The following is a 15,806-nucleotide window of genomic DNA, read 5'->3' on the forward strand; positions in this document are numbered from 1 at the left end:
GCCCACGGCCCACGGCCACGGCCACGGCCCGGCGCGGCGCGGCGCGTGCGCGGGCAGGCGGGCGGCGTGGCTCGGCTCGGTGGCGGCGGCGCACGCGTGTGGCCTCCCGGTTCTCCCTCTCAACTTGTCTATGTGAGAGTCCTAAGACTCACTATTTAAGTTGATAACCTTTTTAGTGAATTTCCCATATAGTACTAATCACTTTTTCACTTAACAATAATTGTGGGCCTTTGAAGTTTATTTGATTAATTAGAATAAATAATGGGCCTGGCCCAAATAATCTAACAATCCCCACCAAACTTCAGAAGTCCACAGTTAATATCTTCAGATCTGAGCTTGTTTGATATACCAGTGTTTCGATGGAGACTGTTAAGTTGAACATCCATCTAGAAAAGGAGTTTACACTCATTTACAACTGACCAATGGACTATGCCTTGAATTGACAGTTTTGTGCAAAGTGAGGCTCACTCGATTCCTTTACTGATACTAGGCTGCCTGTAGCATCCCCTCTGGTTGGAACATATAAGTCATACTCCTGGCCTATTCATGAGTATCTAGAGATCACCCAAATCTCATAGATTGCGACTAGCAGTCGAACTCACATAGGTGTGTTCCTTTAAGATGCCCTGTAGGCCAACATCTTTGCTTCTCATTAAGCCACTCGGATCACATTGAGGTATTTACCAACCTGCCATACAGATAGGAAGAGAAGTGCATTACTCAAGAGATTGACCTTTATTAAAAAGGGTCTCTTCCCTCAGTCTACCCATAGCTTGTTTCACCATCCTAATTCACAGGATCTCCGATCACATAGGACAGGTTGCCACCACGATAGAACTTCATGTGGGTCTCAGTCCCATCTCACTCGATGCACTATCTATCACATTACGCGATAGTCCCTTAGTAAATTAATCTGCCAGATTTTTAGACGTATGGACATAGTCCAATGCTATTACTCCGGAGTTTCTCAATTTTCTGACAGATTTTAACCGCCGCTTTACATGCCTAGTGGTCTTCATGTTGTCCTTTGAACTGTTTATCTTGATAATTACTGTTTGGTTATCACAGTTCATAGAAATTGCGGGCACAGGTTTTTCAACCACCAGCAAATCCATAAGGAGCTCACGGAGCCATTCAGCCTCAACAGTAGCGGTATCAAGTGCTGCAAGTTCTGCTTCCATTGTTGACCTTGTTAAGATGGTCTGCTTGCAAGACTTCCAGGAAACAGCGCCACCTCCAAGTGTGAATGTATATCCACTTGTGGCTTTTAACTCATCAGCATTAGATATCCAATTTGCATCACAATAGCCCTCGAGTACCTTTGGGTACCCCGTATAGTGAATGCCAAAGCTCGACGTTCCCTTTAGATAGCGCAATATTCTTTCAAGAGCACGCCAGTGATCATCTCCCGGATTTGAAACAAACCGGCTTAATTTGCTCACAGCAAATGAGATGTCAGGCCTCGTTGCACTAGCCAAGTACATTAGCGAGCCGATGATTTGGGAGTATCTCAACTGATCCCTCATTATTCTTCGGTTCTTTCTCAGGATCACACTTGGATCATAGGGAGTGGACACGGGCTTGCAGTCACTATAACCAAAGCGACTCAGTACCTTTTCCACATAGTGAGTTTGTACAAGTGTTACCCCACCATTTTCTCCCCTTAGAAGTTTGATGTTTAGTATCACATCAGCCACTCCCAAATCCTTTATGTCAAAGCTCTTTGACAGAAAGTCCTTGACTTCCTCAATCACATTGAGGCTTGTCCCAAAGATTAGTATGTCATCCACATACAAGCACAGGATTACTCCTTCTCCCCCACCATAGCGGTAGTACACACATTTGTCAGCTTCATTCGCAACAAAACCAGCAGATGTCATAGTTTTATCAAACTTTTCATGCCATTGCTTAGGTGCTTGTTTTAGGCCATACAAAGACTTCAATAATTTACACACCTTTCCTTCTTGACCTTCTACTACGAAGCCATCAGGCTGATCCATGTAGATCTCCTCATCTAGCTCCCCATTTAGGAAAGCCGTCTTAACATCCATCTGATGAACGAAAAGACCATGAGACGCAGCCAGGGCAAGCAGTACTCAGATTGTGGTCAATCGGGCCACTGGTGAATAAGTATCAAAGAAGTCCTTGCCTTCTTTCTGGGTATAACCCTTAGCCACAAGCCTTGCCTTGTACTTTTCAATCGTACCATCAGGCCTAAGCTTTTTCTTGAACACCCATTTACATCCTACAAGCTTGCACCCGTAAGGACGATCAACAATCTCCCAAGTTCCATTGGTCATAATTGAATCCATCTCACTTCGCACTGCTTCCTTCCAGTAGTCAGTGTTGGGAGAGGAAAATGCTTCAGCAATGGTGCTTGGAGTGTCATCCACGAGGTATGTAGTGAAATCATCACCAAAAGACTTTACAGTCCTCTGTCTCTTACTCTTTCGAGTAGCTCCACTATTATCCTCCTCTGGATTCTCAACACATGTTTGTTCAAGATGTTCTGTTGGCGCCACGGGGGAATCAACAGGTTTTGACTAGATGTGCTAGGTTCATTTCCTCTCATAGGAAATTCATTCTCAAAGAATGTAGCATCTCTGGACTCAATCACTGCACCAACACGCATGTCAGGTACTCCAGAGCTTACAACTAGGAATCTATAGCTGACGCTGTGTAAAGCGTAACCGAGGAACACACAATCTACAGTTTTTGGTCCAAGTTTGCGCTTTTTGATGATTGGCACATTCACCTTGGCCAAGCATCCCCAAGTGCGTAGGTATGAGAGAGTCAACCTTTTCTTTTCCCATTCCTCAAATGGTGTTACTTCTTTATTCTTTGTAGGAACTCTATTCAGGACATGACATGCCGTCAATATAGCCTCACCCCACCATTCATTGGAAAGTCCCGTAGTGTCTAACATGGCGTTAACCAAATCAGTTAGAGTGCGATTCTTTCATTCGGCAATCCCATTGGATTGGGGGAGTATGGAGGCGTCCTCTCATGAATAATTCCATTTTCCTCGCAGAATGAATCAAACTCATGTGAAAAGTATTCTCCCCCACGGTCAGACCTTAGCCGTTTGATTTTTCTTTCCAATTGGTTCTCTACTTCAGCTTTATAGATTTTAAGATAATGCATTGCTTCATCCTTTGTTTTTAGCAAGTACACATAGCAAAATCTAGTGCTATCATCAATAAGAGTCATGAAATATTTCTTTCCTCCTTTGGTCAATACACCATTCATCTCGCACAGATCAGAATGAATGAGATCTAGCGGTGCCAAATTTCTCGCCTCTTTCACAGCCTTGTGAGGCTTGCGAGGTTGCTTCGCTTGAACACAAGCATGGCACTTAGACCCTTTGACCAGATAGATTTTAGGGATTAATTTTAAACTAGCTAAGCGTGTCATACAACCAACATTGATGTGACAGAGTCAGGAATGCCAAACATTAGACTCATTATCATTTCTCATATGGTTCACAATTTTATCACAAGAATCCATCAAAGAGAAGCGGAACAAGCCTCCGCTTTCATAGCCTTTTCCAACAAAGGTTCCATACTTGGATACAACACATTTATTGGACTCAAATACAAGTCTAAAGCCATCTCTACATAATAGAGATCCACTAACGAGATTCTTCTTGATGGAGGGGACATGCTGCACGTTCTTTAGCTGCACGATCTTTCCCGAAGTAAACTTCAGATTGATCGTACCAACACCAAGTACAGCAGCATGCGTACCATTTCCCATCAGCAAGGAGCAACCTCTTTGTTCCTGATAAGAAGAAAACAAAGAAACATCAGAACAAACATGAATGTTAGCACCCGTGTCAACCCACCACTCAGGCGAGAGACAAACTAAAAAAACTGTAGGTAGATGATTACCGTACCCAGATCCTCCAGATTCGCTAACAACCATGTTTGCGGACTTCTTCTGCTTGTCCTTGCGGTCAGGGCACTCTTTTGCCCAATGGTCAGATGCACCGCAGACAAAGCAAAGGCCCTTTTCTTTTTTCTTGCCCTTCTTCTTAAAAGTTGCAGCTTTAGGCTTGACTGCAGGCCTGTTTTTCTTCTTCCTCTGTGCGGCATGAAAGTTCTTCTTTTGCACCAGATTGGCGCTAGAACTTTCCTCATGCGCTTTCTTGCCATGAGTGTCCTTTGCCCTAGCATTCTCCTCCACACCAAGAGTAGCAATGAGATCAGTCACGCTGAACACTTGCCTCCTGTGCTTTAGAGTAGTGGCAAAGCTTGACCAAGTAGGTGGCAGCTTAGCGATGATATCGCCGGCCACAAACTTGTCAGGCAACTCACACTCATTGTTCTAGAGTTCCTTTGCCAGCATCTGTATCTCATGAGCCTGCTCTACTATAGATCGGTCATCGACCATCTTGTAGTCATAGAACTTCTCCATGATGTACAATTCAGTGCTAGCATCGGCAACACCGAACTTGGCCTCAAGTGCATCCCACATGTCCTTGCCAGTGTCCATATCCATGTACACTTGCACCATGGTTTCAGCTAATATGCTGATGAGACCCCCCTTGAACAAGTTATCTGCCTCATTGAACTTAATCTCCTCCTCGTGAGAGAAAGGAGGTTCAATGCGCTTTCCCTTGATCACGTGCTCACAACGCATACTAGTGAACCACAGCTTGGAGCGGACACGCCACACTTTATAGTTGGATCCATCATCTTTCAATGGTGGTGGTTTTAGTGACACAGCAAAACTAGCAGCCGAAAAATGACCTATCAAGTTTTTTGATTGTTGAACATTTGGTCAATTTACGACTTATATTAATCCATAAATACGACTTAAACAATAGTAACAATACCACTAACAATACTGTAACAGCACCACTACTGCAGATAGTATTTAACAGTGCAGCAACCAAGTGCGCTAAAAACACTAACAGAATAGCATATGAATAATAGCGCACAGTGGGATTAGATTTATACCCTAGGGTGGGACTGCCGGTACCTGCGGACAGTGAGCCACCATCTTCTCCGTCGTTGGTGTTGGTGCGGCCACCAGTCCTCCTCGTGTCCACCATGTTGCAGAGGAGGTCACGCCGGGAGACTCCTGCAGGTGCGGTGTCGGGGCAGTGGCACGGGAAGCTCCTACAGGTGCGGTGTCGCAGCAGTAGCACGGGAAGCTCCTGCAGGTGCGGTGTCGGAGCAGTGGCACGGGAAGCTCCTGCAGGTGTGGTGTCGCAGCAGTAGCACGGGAAACTCGTGCAGGTGCGGCGTCGGAGCAGTAGAACGAGACTCTCCCGTCAGGAAGCAGAAGCCCCCGAATAGGAAACTGCAGACGGGGCAGCAGTCGCACCGGGAAGCCGGCGCTCCCCAAAAACTTACCGAAGCTCCCTATGCGCGCAGGGAACTCCGGTCGGAGATGCAGACGAACAGCTCAGCGCTCAGATGTTGCGGAGAGGAGGAAGAGGAAGAGTCGGGTCTCGCACACCTGGAACAGGGGCGCCCTCCCCTCATTATAGTCGCGCAATTCCCATCTGTCCGTTAGGCCCTGTCGGGGGAATGAACCTGGACAGGGTGGTTGGACCAGGCCACGGCCCACGGCCACGGCCCGGCCCGGCCCGGCGCGTCGCGCGCGCGCGCGGGCGGGCGGGTGGCCTCCCGGTTCTCCCTCTCTACTTGTCTATGTGAGAGTCCTAAGACTCACTATTTAAGTTGATAACCTTTTTAGTGAATTTCCCATATGGTACTAATCACTTTTCCACTTAACAATAATTGTGGGCCTTTGAAGTTTATTTGATTAATTAGAATAAATAATGGGCCTGGCCCAAATTAATCTAACACCGTCCTCTCCGTCATGGTCGTTCGAAGAAGCAGGGGTCGGCGTTGTACCCGCGCGGAAAAGTGCTGCCGTGGCCCCGTGCCTCATCGTCGTGGATGCTGGCGGCCGCCCCCCGCGCGTTGGTGCTGGCGTCGGCGTCGTGTACACTGGGGTCGGCGTCATCGACGCGGGTTGCCGCTCCGTCTCCGTTGTTGCCCACTCGCCTACAATGGACTATAGAGTTGATAGGGATGAAAATGGATCGGATCAAGGCTGATTAAGGCAGGACGAAAAACTCAAAGCTCAATAGCTTGCTCGACGCGTGTCCAATTCAGCTCGACTTGACTCGGCTTGGAGTATTTTTCTAACGAGCCGAGCTCGTATTTTACGTCATTAGAGATAATGAGCCAGCTCGAGGTGGCGAACAAACCGAGCCGAACCAGCACTCCAGCTCCGTTGGCTTAACGAGTCCCTAAGCTAGCTCGAGCTGGACCGAGCCGAGCTGGGGTCGATATCCACCTCTAGAGCGGATTTATATAGTCGAGTACTATATTGATGCACCGACTACAATTAACACTTAATAAGTTATCCTCACTCACAAATGATAAGTTAGTAGGCTATAAGAGTATAAGAGCAGCAGCAGCAGCAATAGTTGTTGTCGTCGTTGTAGCCATAGTAGCTATATGAGTATGACAAGTAGAATAGCTATTCTAAGCATAAGAGTATAGCTATATGAGTATGGCAAGTAGTAGTAGTGGTGGGGGGGGGTCATCATTGTAGTAGCTATATGAGTATGGCCAGCAGTATAGCTATAAGAGTATAGCTATTGTAATCTAAGCATAAGAGTATAGCTATATGAGTATGGCGAGTAGTAGTAGTTGTCATCATCATCGTAGTCGTAGTAGGTATAGTAGTTGTGAAAAGCTTAAAATAAGTTTCATAGCGGAGAAAAAACTGTAAAAAACAAAAAAGGGTTTCAAAAGTATCAAAAAGGAACAATTAAGAATCTATTTCGGAAAAGTTGCAAAAAATAACAACGGTTAACAAAAACCCAGCGCCTTTTACCAGGTTCGAACCCAGGACCCTAGGATCAAGCGATGGCACATAAACCACTGGGCCTTTCAAGTGAGTTCTCAGTGATGTTAGTTTACTTATCCTATTACACAATGTTGATATAATGCTGACTTTGCCCCGGCTGCGTAGGTTATGTAAAAACCATCTTCATAGTAGCATATGAGTGTGGTAGTATAGTAGTGGAAGCTAGTAGTAGTAGCAGGGGTGGATAAAGAATTAAGAATCATTGATGTCATTAGCATAGTTATGATAGACACGGGTGTTATTTTCTCTAGTTTGCATAATAATTTTCCATTGAATTTACATAAGTTATTGCTGTGAGGTGACAACAATGCTAACCCTCTGGATCCGCCCTTGGGGTAGTAGTAATACTAGTAGCTAGTCGTAGTGTGAGGAGTAGTAGTAGTAGAAAAAAAAACAGCAAAAAATAGTATGCTAAGTAGCGAAAGGCAAAAGTAAGATAGGATTTTGGAAAAGTAGAATAAAAATTAACAAAAAGAAATTCTTCAAAATGCACAATGCTGGGTTTGAACCCAGGACATAGTGCTTAAGCAAAGGCACACTTACCGCTGGACTACTGAGTTATGTTCGATTGTACAGAGAAGACAATACATAATGTGCTAACTTTTATCGGCACCGGCCATGATCATCAGCAGAGTACATACTAAAGGATGTGCAACGTACCAGTCTGTTCTGTTGTTTTCTATCCCAAGAACGAGACAAGATATATGATCATAAATGATGTCTTGTACACATAAATCAAATATTTATTCATGAAAACAATGACTTAATCAAAGAAATCTTCATCCAGGTCCACACAAAAAGCAACAAATATTCATAAAAACGACTTGATCAAAGAGATCTTCATCCAGGTCCACACAAAAGCAACAAATATTCATAAAAATGACTTAAACAAAGAAATCATCATCCTGGTCTTGCCCCACGGTTGTAGCTGGTGCAAACAACTCCATCATTAATGTAGGTCTCATGGTCTTCATCATCTTCTGCATCAAGAAATGCCGCGTGATCTGGTTCACGAGGAGGTCCCCAACAAGAGGAACGCACTAGCCATCCTCACAGAGGATGTCGCTTTCGAGATCCTCCGCTGCCTCCCCACCCGCTCCTTGTTCTGCTACAAATGTGTTTGTCGCTTCTAGAGAAACCTCATCTTGGACTCCAACAACCATAAGAATCTGCCCTAGACTGTGGCCGGCTTCTTCTATGACAGTAAGGACAACAATCGACACTTCACCAGCGTCCCTGGTGTACGCCCCTTTATTGGAATTCTTGCCCTTCAACATTGACAATGTAGATATCTTATATTACTGCAGAGGCCTCTTCCTATGCTGGTGCCTTAGGGCTGATGGATACCGCTATGTCATCTGTAATCCAATGACCCAGAAGTTTAAAATTATGTCACCTAGCACTCATGATATTGGCCATGTTGTTGGTGAGGCTCACTTGGGGTTTGATCTGACAGCCTCCTCACACTTCTATGTGATTGAATATGTGGATGTTGATGTTGTGTGCGCAGTTGTGGAGATCTACTCATCTCAAACTGCAGCATGGACCTATAGGGACTCTGAATGGAGCGACCATACTGATCTGATATTTTACAGATAACCAAGTGTGTTTCTTAACAGTTGTCTGCACACACTACTAAATTTTGACCCTGTTTCAACGCTCGAAAAGTATTGCAATAGGCCCAAAATAGTTGCAATAGCAGAAATAGCAACACTTTTTTTCGTTGGGAGGCGTTGCAGGCGCTTGCGTGGGTAAAGCTTTGGACAACGCTTTTCTGGGAAGCGTTGCAAAATGCATTTTGGATTTGCAACACCTAGGCACTGCAACATAAGGTTTTGTTACGGTTGTAGGTGTGGCAACAACAACTAATGCAATGCCTTAGGCGTTGCTGGACCTTGCAATGGCAATTTGCCCATGTCGTAGCAAATGGTGCACTAGTAACGACGAACATGTGTTGCAAGACAATGTATTGCCACGCATAATGCGTGTGGCAACAAGGGTTATGTTGCAACACCAAGAAGTGGTGGCAACATATGCAATTGCCACGCCCAAGGTTTGGTTGCTATAAGGTGCCCCTCTATTGCATCGCATAATGAGTGTGGCAACACCAAGAGGTGGTGGCAACATGTGCAATTGCCACGTCCAAGGTTTGGTTGCTATAAGGTGCCCCTCTATTGCATCACATAACGAGTGTGGCAACAAGACCTATGTGGCAACACCAAGAAGTGGTGGCAACTAGTGCAATTGCTACGTTTGCATTGTCGTTGCTATAAGGTACAATCGCTATTGCTACGCTGATTGTTCGTTGCTATATGATATATTGCCACAGAAAATGTTGCTGCCAATAGCCACTTTCACAACAATTTTGCTTTGGTGCCACCAGACAATATTGCAGCACCATTAATAAATTAGAAACTCAATAGACATCAACAAAGCATTTGAATAAAGCCATCAAACCAAAATATTAACTTGTTTAATTTGTTCACATCTAGACTTAAACAATCCAAATTCAAACTCATGCTACACACATTATTGAAACAAAGATATCCAACACATTTGTTCCTAAGCCAAAACATATAAGATGCCTACACACCACTATAACACCCTAAAATTTGCTCTCTTCGAAAAAATATATAAATTGATTTAATTTTGTATTTTGTGCTCATGAAATATAGGAAAATAAAAATTTTCATTAAATTAAAACTCATCATAAGGTAGCAACATGTTTGTGCATACATGCTGCTGCATGTTTATTTTATGGTGATTGGGTTTGATCAAATTGTAAAAGAATTTGAATTGAAATTGGATTTGAAAATGTGTTTAGGGAAATAGAAAAAAAAAAGATTTTTATTTATTCCTTTCCTTGGATCCGGCCCAGCTCTTCCTCTCCCGAAGGCCCAGCCGGCTACAGCCCACTTTCTCCCTCTCTCTGTTTTTGGCGTAGGCCACTCCCCTCATCATTCTCTCGCGTGGGCCGCCTCCTTCCTATTCTCTCGTGCAGCCCAGCAAGCCATCCAGGCCGGCCCAGCCAGACATCGCGCTCGCACCCTACCTCTCTCACCACCAGCCGAGCCACGCTCTCTCACTCATTGCCACCCTAGGCCCACGAGTCAGTCATCATCCTCCTCTAGCTCATCCCCGCATCGGACTCCGTCGCTGAGTCCGCACCCGCCCCGCCGCCGTGCCCCTGTCTTGGTGTGTGCACCACGCCTAGGCCCTATAAAACCGAGCCCTAGGTGCACCACTCCCCTCTACCAACCCTAGCGCCGCCTTGAGCCTTAGCTGCTGCCACCGCCGCCCGCTTAGGATCTTGCCGAGTTCATGTTCTCCCACCACCTTCGGTCTCCACCCCAGCAGCCCCTTCGACGATCGAGAAGACCCTAGGTGAGTTTGTCATGCTCCTCTCTCTCTCTCTATGTGTTTTCACTTTGGCCTATGATGCCCGAAATTGTCACCTGGACAAACCCCGGCGAGGAGCAGAGCTCCCGGCCATGGCGCCGTCGTCTGCTAGAGCCGCCAGTGACCCCCACCTCCCCAACCGTCCTCAACCGTTCGATCTTAAATGAACTGCTTAGATTAGAACCCCACATACCCCTTCATAACCGGTCCATGAGCGCAGTGTAGACTAGGTCCACAACTCCGGTCCACCATCCGGCGCACCATCTCCGGCCAATCCTACTTCGCCACATCATCCTCTGACCGGGTCAGCGTCGACAGCCGCCGCACTTTTGCCAAAAAGACCCTAGTGTTTTGCGAAATTAACCCGTAGTCCACCCTCTATTGAAAATAATTCAACATATGCCCCTAGATTCTCCGTTTCAGCCCCTGCAGTTTTTAAAAAAACAATGCCCGATCCACAGGACTATTTTAATTCAGGTTTTAATACGAAATTGGTTTCCAAATATTTACAAAATTGGCATTACCTTCAGTAGGTCATATCTTCTCCGTTTTAACTCTGATTTAACCCGTTCAACTTGCGTTAGGTTCATAATTCCATAATCTACATGTTCATACTACTGTTAGATATGTTTTCAACTTTTAAAATTTGAGGTTAGATTTAATCTATTATTTTAAAGGAAATCCTGTTTTATTCATATCTTCTACGTTTTAGCTCTGCTTTGACCTGTTCAAGTTGCGCTAGATTCATTGCAACGAGATCTACATGTTAGTAACAATGTTTATCATGTCACTATTTTTGGAATTTTATGGTTTAAACTCTAATTTGAACAATAATTATGCAACTGGATTTTATAAATAAAATATGATTTATTTTACTTTAGTTTTATAATTCAAATCTAAATTTGACTTAATTCAATTTATATTATTTATAAAATATCTTATATATAGAATTTATATAGTTAAAATGAATGAAGCCTATAGTTTTCTTTTCCACGTATAAAGTAAATCTTTCGGTAGTTGTATCTTTTACACCGTAGCTCCGATTAGCGTGCTTTTTGCGTCTGTGTGTTCATAACAACGTGTAGAACATCTTTAAAACCTTTTTACCTATTGTTTATTATGTTTGGTGTATTGTTCTAATTTAGATCTATTGTTTGCTTTGTGTATGAATGCATGGAAGCGCACCATTGCAAGAAGTAGATCTCGCATCAGTTGGCTCAGTGAGGGCGATGCCAATACAGCTTTGTTTCATGCACATGCTCGCCACCGAAAGAGGAAAAACTTTATTAGTAAACTTATAAGTGATGATGGGGTAGTTCTCACCAAGCACGAAGACAAAGAGCATAATATTTTTGCTTTCTACAGCAACCTTTTGGGAAGGAGCATTGACACGGATGTGACAGTTAACTTGACAGAACTAGACATGCCAAACCTTGATCTTAGTGAATTGGAAGCTCCTTTTTCTGTTGAGGAGGTCTGGAAAACAATCAATTCCCTACCGTCAGACAAGGCCCCTGGCCCTGACGGCTTCACAGGGAAGTTCTATAAGGTTTGCTGGCCGATCATCAAATTGGATATAATGGCTGCTATTTCAGCTGTTTGGAGCAGAAAGTTTGCTAATTTTGAGTTACTCAATTCAGCCTTCATCACCCTGCTGCCAAAGAAAGAGGACGCTATAAGCATCAAGGAGTACAGACCTATCAGCTTGGTGCACTCTTTTGCCAAGCTCATAACAAAAATCCTAGCTAACAGGCTTGCTGCTTCTCTGAATCAGTTGGTCTCCACTAATCAAAGTGCATTCATCAAGGGTCGTTTCATTCTAGACAACTTCATGTTGGTTCACCATACTACAAAATTCTTGCACCAACAGAAACAAGCTCGTATCCTCTTAAAATTGGATATCAATAAGGCGTTTGATTCGGTGTCATGGCCTTTTCTATTAGAAGTTATGAGACGTTTGGGTTTTGGATCAGTTTGGTGTGATATTATCAGCGGCTTGCTTGCCACTTCATCCACTCAAGTGCTATTGAATGGTTCTCTAGGGGAAAGGATACAACACCAGCGTGGTCTAAGGCAAGGGGATCCATTGTCACCGATGCTTTTCATTTTGGTCATGGATGTGCTATACTACTTGGTGAAGAAAGCTGCAGATGAGAATTTGTTGCAGCCACTTGCCAGAAGGGCATTGGAGCATAGGATTTCCTTGTATGCAGATGATGTGGTGTTCTTCTTGAGTCCAACAACCAGTGACATTGAAATAACCTTGGATATCTTGCAACTTTTTGGAAATGCATCCGGCCTTACAACAAACCTTCAGAAAAGTAGTGTTCTCCCTATAAGGTGTAATGTGGATGACAGAGCAGTCCTGTAGGAAACCCTACCTTGTCAGCTTTCCGACTTCCCTTGTAAATACCTAGGGGTCCCCCTTTCTCCTCATAAACTATCCAAAGAACAGGTTCAGCCCATCATCAAGAAAATTACAGATCGACTACCAAGCTGGAAAGCTGATTTGCTTACGAAAGCTGGAAGAGTGGTCTTGGTTCAGTTTGTTCTCACCTCAATGTTGATCTACATCATCATGGCACTTGATCTACCCTCATGGGCTTTGAAGGCAATTGATAAGATAAGAAGGGGTTTCCTATGGAAAGGAAGAAGAGATGTCAGGGGGGGCACTGTTTGCTAGCCTGGCCAAAGGTCACTAGATCTCTGAATCTGGGAGGTCTTGGTATTTCTAATCTTCAAAACTTGGGATGGGCTTTAAAACTCCGATGGTTATGGCTGCAGAAAACAGAACCTGACAAAGCCTGGGTTTTTTTCCCCATCCAAGCTCATTCTCAAGTCCAAGCCTTCTTTGCTATGGCTGTTGAGACAGTAGTAGGCAATGGAAAAAATACTTGTTTTTGGATAGATAGATGGTTGCTTGGTCAGAGCTTAGAACAGGCCATGCCACATTTGTTTAGCGCTATAGCAACCAGAGCAAGGAAAAGATCAGTTTACGATGCTATCACGAGGGGAAATGGGTTTCTGATATAAGAGGTGCTTTAAGTGTGTCTGTTCTGATTGAATACCTTCACCTTTGGGGGCTTTTGTTAAATGTGGTACTGCATCCTGAGGTGGAAGATACACATATCTAGAAACTTTCAGCTTCCGGTATGTATTCTAATAAATCGGCTTATGAGGCCTTGTTCATTGGAGCCACTCATTTCAGTCCTTGGGAGTTGATCTGGAAGAGCTGGGCCCCAGGGAAGTGCAAGTTCTTCATGTGGACAGTAGCTCACAATAGATGTTGGACAGCTGACAGACTAGCACGTCGAGGTCTTGATCACCCAACGCAGTGTCCACTCTGTGATCAGGCTGGTGAAACAATAGACCATCTTCTGATCTCTTGTGTCTTCGCCCGGCAAACATGGTACAACATTCTGCAATCTTTTGGACTACAAGATGTGGCTCCACAAATGGTTGATTTGATTTTTGTGGACTGGTGGGAGGGTGCTTGCAGCAGGCTTTCCGGTCAAGTGAAGAAGGGGTTCAATTCCATTATTATTTTGGGAGCTTGGTTAATTTGGAAGCATCGAAATCATTGTGTTTTTGATGGTGGAACTCCTAACCTAGCTAGGGTCCTCTCAGCTTTTAAGGAAGAAGCTCAGCAGTGGTCAGCAGCAGGGGCTCGAGGAGTTTCTTATCTCCTTGCCCTGGCTCCTACCTCCTAGCTCTTTTTGGGTCCGGTGGTTTTTTTGTCCTGCCTTATAGTTCTCTAGAGACACAACGTAGTTTGGGTTCTTAGGGTGGGTTGCAGACCCTTTTTTCTGTAACAGTTTTTTGTTTCTGTGTTTTTGTAACAGTTTTTTGGGGCTCTTTTCCCCCTCCTTTTTTCTTCTTAATATATTGATGCGCAGTTCTCCTGCGCATTCGAGAAAAAAAGATAATGTCCAGTCGGTGTGAAGTACGTTGATGAAATAGAAGAAGTTGGTGATCCAGATGAAGTCTTTTGGAGGTTACAATTCAGTAGAAGAAGGATCTGAGTTTTAAGACAAGTATAGTATGAGATCTTCCTTGTTGTCATATACACCTTTAATCATCTAATTCATACTGCATGTGTTTATCTTTACTACCACTAAGGATTTTCTAGTACTTTGTTATCTCGTACCTTGTCACCTATGGGGTATTGCATTGGGTAGTATGATGCTAGTGCTCAACTAAAGACCATGATCTTGTAACTTGACTAATGTAATATGCAAGAAACACTAAAAGATGTTTTTTAGCAACATGGAACAAGGGGACTAGAGTATTGAGCTATTTTATGGTACTTTAGATTTCTCTCTCTAAGAACTTATCTGTAAGTGATCATTCAGAACTTACAGTATAGCTGTGAGGGCTACATGGCTCTGGCTTTAGCTCAGTATGAGGATCTTTTCTAGCTTGTTAGAGGTTACCTTTATTGGCATAAGAATGGCTTGCCAAATCAGATATAGTATGACCTTTGTCCCCTTGTGTATAGGCTACGCGTCATTGTGCCATCGGGAAGAGGGGCTCTACATCTGTTTGCCGAGTGAATCTAATGGCCCTAACTTGTTAGACGAACCTTTGAAAGGCTTCATAGTGAACCCTGCCGACCTTCCTTAGTAGTGGGTCAAGAGGTTGGCCGCCTTGGATGAAAGGGTAAATCACGACTCAGTGAAAGTGTACAGCCTCTGCAGAGTGTAAAACTGGTATACCAGCCATGCTCATGGTCACGAGCGGCCTTGGAACCCTTATGGAATAGATGATGAACACTGATGATACGGATGATGAAGATGCTCACTAATGATTATTGTTTGTGCTATTCATTATTCATGTTTACCTGATCATGTGTTTACATAGGCTTGTGATAAACTTGTTGCTACTCAATTGCTAAAATCATGACTTATTAAAAGCTAATCGCAGTAAAACTAGTGTCAACCTTTTGAGCCTCGTGAACCCCATATTATATTTGTTGAGTACGATATGTACTTACGCTTGCTTTACTTTTCAATTATTTAGAAAAATCTTGGATGGGTACCAGATTGCTAGAGTTTAGAGGAATTAGGTTTGTGATCAACCAATTAGTTGTCCCTGTGGAATTGGAGTCTTCACCTAAAGATCGGAATTGTCTTTCCGCTGTTTGTTGTCTAAGGTTATATCCTTTATACTAAGTACATTATATATTAAGCATTGTCTTTTGATATTACCTTTATTTGTAGCTATATGTGAGATTTGATTTCCTAGGCTCACATATGGTGTGTATCTGGTTTTGTTTTAAAAACCGGGTGCTACAACCACTGCAGTCGATCCCATCACTTGTATGCTCCACTCAAACTCTAGCTTCGTCACTTGCGTTTTGCGTAGCCTTTGCCTCACTCAATGAGCGCCTTAGCCTGCACCTGACACTCCCCGCTGCCTCACTTGCATAGCCTGCACCTGGACGCAAATATCAATAGACTTAATTAGCAAAAGATGCAAGGCTACAAATTTTTAGCTACTCAAAGTCGCATTTG

Source organism: Miscanthus floridulus, chromosome 16, assembly GCF_019320115.1.
Source record: "Miscanthus floridulus cultivar M001 chromosome 16, ASM1932011v1, whole genome shotgun sequence".
NCBI lineage: Eukaryota > Viridiplantae > Streptophyta > Magnoliopsida > Poales > Poaceae > Miscanthus > Miscanthus floridulus.